This window comes from Myodes glareolus, chromosome 5 (assembly GCF_982192425.1).
Source record: "Myodes glareolus chromosome 5, mMyoGla1.1, whole genome shotgun sequence".
NCBI classification, from domain to species: Eukaryota; Metazoa; Chordata; class Mammalia; order Rodentia; family Cricetidae; genus Myodes; species Myodes glareolus.
Window position 1 is genome coordinate 95,272,152 of NC_142030.1, and position 6,342 is coordinate 95,278,493.

Consider the following 6,342-nt stretch of genomic DNA (forward strand, 5'->3'; position numbering starts at 1 on the left):
CGGTGCCGTCAAGTCCACTTCACAGATGCAGAAGTTTAGCTCTGATGAGTTTATAATCCATATGAAATCAAAGTTGGTCTGGTGGCATCCTGATTTCAGCCCCAGTACTCGACTTAAATAAAAGTTAAAAATAAATGAAAGCTGGGCCTAGTGGTGCACACAGAACTGGGATTGCTGGGCCCACTTAAGAGCTATCCTAGCCTAACCAGCGGGTGACAATTTCAGGTACGTGTTCCTAGCTCAAAAAACTAAAGTAGACAGCCCCCAAGGAATGGAACACAGAGTTGTTTTCTGGCTTCCACATACACATAAACACACAAACACACACATACAAATATCATGAAAAACATCACACAGTGAGTGACATGGGTCTTAGCCTACATTATTTCCAACTCTCAAGTTGCTGTCTTGGCTCTGGCAGCATCACAGGTGCCCTGGGTCTTCCTGGCCTTCACCTCCCAGCAGCTAGGCAGGAACAGCACACCCAGGCTAATGGTTCTGTTCGTTAGTCTCACAGCTGTGGGTCCCCCGAGCCTGGTCCACCTCACACCTCTCCAGGGAGGTACGCACATCACAGCTGTTACCGCCAATCCATTTGTAGCCCACAAGACAAGCACAGTGGGCACCTGTGGTTAGTGATGGCAGAAGAGGAAGCAGCCAACAACTATGGCCTTGCTGGTGGGGAGGCCAAAAGTCTTTCCGTGGAAAAAGAACACCGCTAACCCCCGTTGTCATACATGTCCATTCTCGCATTCCCATGACGGCCTGGAACGCTCTCGCTGCAGCCACACTGTGAACATATGCTGTGAACATACACACGTCCACATAAAGGACTCAGGATGAAGGAGGTCTTTCCAATAAACCTCCATCCAACCAAGACCTTCCCTTCCCTCAGGCAACTACATAAAACACCTTCTAACACACAAATTTTAGCTCAAATGTGGGGTCAGACACACAAAATAAACTACTGACCCTGTGGGAACTAATGTTAAGGTTAAAAAAGGGGGGGCTGTCAACTCAGCTCTGGATTATTTGACTTGGCATAAGAATTTATCATAGTTTTGAGAGTTGCAGCAGAATCAGAAGTAAGTGTTTTAGTCCATGCGTTGTTGCTGTAATCAAACATTTGAGATCAAATCACAGACAAGGAACAGAAGGAGGTGGGGGCTGGCGAAACGGCTTAGCCAGGACAAGCACTTGCTATGCAGGCCTGCCGACCTGAGTTCAATGCTGGAAACACGTGTAGAAAGCCAGATGCAGCAGCATGGAATCCCAGCCTCCAGCAAGACTGTAAGTGGAGACAGAATTGCCCTGATGCTCACAGGCCAGTTAGCCTGGAATACTCAGAGAAACAGAAACAAGAGAGATGCTGTCTCAAAGCAAGGTAGAACTTCTGGAACTTGGCCTCTGACCTCCACATGCTCACTGTTAACACATACATACTTGCACTCATGTACACAAATCACACACTTTCATGTATGTGCATGTGTGTGTGCACAGACACTCGTGCATTCACACACAAAGACTAACAATATAATACTAATAATTTTCAGTGCATAATAAAATAGGGGGTTTCTTAGGGTGGGCTCATGTGAGTGTGTTCATGTGTGGGCAGGTACACATGTGTGTATTTATATGTGAAACCACAGGTCATTGTTGCATGTTGTTCTTCAGCCACTATCCACCTTGTTTGTGGAGACAGGGTCTCTCACAGGTCAGGAACTCGTTGGTTAGGCGGAGCTGGATGATGGGTTAACCGGAGATAAGCTGCCTCTGTCTTCTCAGTGCTGGGACTCTCCGTGTGCATTCCTTTATGTTTGTGTAGCAAAAACTTGGCCAAATGAGCTGCCTCACCAGCCTCCTTTTGTGTTGCTTTTCCTGAGGAAAGGTGAAAAAAAATAACTATTCACCCCAGATAGGACGCAAACAACAGACCAATTATATCAATGTTCAAATTGGCAAACCCATGAGTTTTTTGGGGTAGCTTACAGGAGTGGGGGTGAGAGGTTTCTTAGAGGCACATGGATGACCCAAATGCAGTTCTAGCACCAAAACACTCAGCCCTGTGTGGCCAATGATGCACAACAGCTTTTTGAACATTTGAGCATTTCTGTACAACTTTCAGAAAGCAGGACAGCTTGGTGACATGTCTCCTGAAAACTAAGAGAGCTGGCATTCCTGAGGGTGGCACTCGGGTTATCCTCTGCTCTCCAATCGTACATGCACAAATGTATACCTGCACCTACACACATGCTAAAAAAATACACAAATATTCAACATCCAAAGCCATCAGGAAATGCAAATCAAAACAACTCTGAGATTCCATCTTACACCTGTAAGAATGGCCAAGATCAAAAACACTGATGACAATTTATGCAGGAGAGGTTGTGGGGAAAAGGGAACACTTCTGCATTGCTGGTGGGAATGAAAGCTGGTACAACCCCTTTGGATGTCAGTGTGGTGATTTCTCAGAAAATTAGGAAACAACCTTCCTCAAGGCCTAGTAATACCACTTTGGGGTATATACCCAAAAGGTGCTCAGTCATACCACAAGGACATGTGCTCAACTATATTCATAGCAGCATTGTTTGTCATAGCCAGAACCTGGAAACAACCTAAATACCCCTCAACCGAAGAATGGATAAAGAAGATGTGGTACATTTACACAATGGAGGACTACACTGCCAAAAAAAATAATGACATCTTGAAATTTGCCGGCAAATGGAGAGATCTAAAAAACCACTGTTTTAATTAGGGTTCCCGTTGCTATGATAAAACACTGGCCAAAAGTAATCTGAGGAAGAAGGGGTTTATTTCAGCTTACATCTTATAGTCTATCATTTCGGGAAGTCAGAGCAAGAACTTGAATGCAGGATGAGCACAGCAGTGTGCTCTGTGAAAAACCGATGTGTCCCCATCCCCGCCTCCCTCCAGCCTCACCAGTTTTAAGTGCTGCACCTAGGTCTTTGCCACCGTTGAGGGCTGGAGGGGACTTTGGACATTGACCCATAAGGCTCAAATTTAAGTCTTGCAGCCAGCCTTAAGCACCCATGGAGGGGTGCTGCTTACTGGCTTGCTCCTAATGACACCCAGGGTTACCTACCTGGGGGGTAGCACCCCCTACAGTGAGCTGCGCCCTCCCACATCAATCATCAGTCAGTCAAGAAAATTCACCACAGCCTTTCCCACAGGCCAATCTGGTGGGGACATTATCTCCATTGGGGATTGTTCTTCCCAGACAACTCTAGCTGGTGTTGACATGAAATGAGCCCACCCACAGGACAAGCCTAGCAAGCCCTCCAAAGCCTAAGACAGGGAAACCCTAACTTCCCACTCTGCGCGGGCTCTCTACAGGCTTATGCACCAGGTACTTAGAGAATACAGCTTAAACAGTCACTTTGTCTCAATGCACCAGAGCCTTCCCAGCCCTCCATTTATCCTGCCAGCAGCCCGCTCAAGGAGTAACAGATATCAATCTAATACATTGTGCAGCAAGCACATTATTTTCTCCTCAATCTATTTTACCTGCCACCTCTCCCAGGGGCAGATTGGGAAAAAAAATGTGGTAATTATATATTGATATAGTGTAGGCACAGGTGATACACAGGGCCCAGTGCACTTGGCTTCCTTATTAACCAGCTAAAATGTACTCGGCGGGGTCCTTTCTGACTCCTTAAGAACTCTCTAAGGCTGAGCTGTTGTTTTGCTTTTTCAGATTTTTATCCTTGTTTGGAAAATTGGCCTCCTTTGCCAGGCCCGCACGGGTGCTGTACCAAGGCAGAGTTTGGAGGCATGACCCTAGCGTCACCCTCATTCGGAAAGGTTTCCGTCTGAAGCCAGCTGCTAGCTTTAGCCAATGGACAATTTCTGAACAAAGACATAGGGCAGCTCCCCGGAGCTGCCTGCCTGGTCCCTGCTCTGCCTAATTAAGGACAAGTTAGTCAGGACGAAAAGTTCTTATTAGGAAAGGGTCATTCTACCATCACTGTGGGCCTTCAGACAAAATAAATTACCTTATTGTGCAGGAACATAGAAATCTTTGAGTGTAAAGGCAGAGTTGTAAAGAAAGAAAAAAATCTCAAGAAGAAGACATGGGAATCCAGGAATAGACAGCTCTCTGGGAGCATGCCCAGTCTTCACTTAGTCCATGCTGTGATTTAAATATGAACTCCCCCCCACCTCCACCCTCACGTGCTTGACAGCTGGGGTAAGGTTGTGGAACCTTGAGGAGGTGGAGTCTTGCTGGCTGAGATCCCTGGAGGTGGGCCTTAAGGTTCTGTAGCCTTGCCTCACTTCCCGTTCATTCTCTGCTTCCTGACTGGACACAAGGCGCGGCGCTGCCTCCGACCCCTGCTACTACTGCCTTCCCCTCTAGGATGAACAGTATCCCTCAGCTATGAACTAGAATGAAACCGTCTCCCATAGCACAATTCCCGCTAGGGATATGGCCATAATGATGAGAGAAGTAGCTAATAAAAGTAGCTGTTTTGTGTGGAAGGCTTAAGTGGCAGGGGAAGGACCATTCCTTGAGGAAAAAGATATTTACAGTGAGGGTCAAAGTGGAGAAGCCATAGTGATCTTGGACTCAGGTTTCCCAAGCAGATCATAAAGCTAAGAGAACCCCACGTGCAGAGGAACCAAGTTGTTGCCTCTGAGGATGTCTGGTTATTTAGCATCACCTATTGGCAAGATAAATGCAAATTCCAGCTAGGGTTCCACCCTTCCCAACTTCCCTGACCTCAGCTCTCCCCTCAACCTGCCACACTATCTAAATCTGCTGGGGAACAGACTGCTTGACCAGGGAGTATTCTAGCCTGTGTTCTGTCAGTTCGCCTCTCAGGGCCCTGGGAGAAGGGGCAGAATTACAAAGAGGTACTCCAGGAGACCACTGTGCCTCCCCCAGCTGTGCCTCCCCCAGCTGTGCCCTGTGGACCACACAAAAGAAAAGCTCCATAGCTTTTCATGGAGGACATAGAGGTGTCCTCTCTAGCCTGTTCTTGTCAGAACTGAAACATGGTTCTTTGCCAAAAGTTTCCACAAGGTGACAAATCAGAATGACTCTGGAGTAAAACCAAGCGGACTCCAGTCACACCGACCTGGAAGAGGGCAGAAGGAAAATTTTCTCCTTGAGGGAGGGCCTCTGCCTATTAAAAACACTCAAGTCCAGAATGCATCATCTAACTTATTAAATATAACCTTTTCCACCACTACCCTTTACCCTCCCCTGCACACAAATAATAATAATGCTCAGCCAGGGTAACTGTAGCAATAAAGTAATTAGGGGAGCATACTGTCTCCAAATGAAAGCACCAATACTGTAACTTCCAGTTAAATTTAATTACTAGCTAATTTTCTTTACAATAGATGACCTATTTTTTGAACAATGTTCTCAGAAAAGAGATTATGTGCGAGCGTCTAACTCTGTCCTATCTTATGGAAGCAGAGAGAACCGTTTGCTGCGCTCTCTAATCCACCTGATATGAACAAACACAAGGGAAGGGATAAAACCCAGCCCCACCAGGGAGGCAAGTGCTAAGCACTCCATGTTCAGGTCTCTAACAATGGCAAGAGCTTTTAGATCTGCTGGCCCACATCCAGAGGACAGCCTTGTGCACCCATGATGATTAACATTAACCAACAGCAGAATCAAGAACAGCAAGAAGGCACTTCCCTGGGCATGTATATGAGGGAGTTTCTAGATTGTATTTATTGAGATCAGAAGACCCTCACTAAATGTGAATCATAGTGTTTTATGGACTGGAGACCTGAACTGAATGAAAAAGAAAAAGAAAGCTGAACTTCATCATGACTCCGCTGCTAAGAAGGAACATACCTCAAACAGTGGCCAAAATAAAACCTTTCTTCCCTAAGATGCTGTGTCAGGTAGTTTGTCATAGCAACAAGAAAATTAATCCATACAGGGATTGAGTATGAACCAGCCTGTGTATCCAGATACCACCTCCTCACCTACAGGCCTTACATAGGTTCCCAGATACCTCAGTGTCAGGACAAGAATGGGGCACTGGCCCAGAGAAGCCCTGAACATTTGGAGCAGAAAGTACAGAGGATTCTAAGGCCACACAAAATCCCCAACTAGCAGCAAAGCAGGGAGATGTATCCAGAAACGCTTCTGGTTTGCCCACTTTCTTGCTAAAGTGGTGCCATGCTGCACACTGTGAAGGGTAATGTGTGGGTGATGAAGAAATGGTAAGGCACACCATGGGTAAATGGCAAAGGCGTCAGGATCATTCCAGTCCGGAGCAACAGAATACCCCAAAGGCCACTCTCTGCTTCCTCCTCATTCGCTCCTGTTCATAATCAACCATGGGGGAGGCATAAACA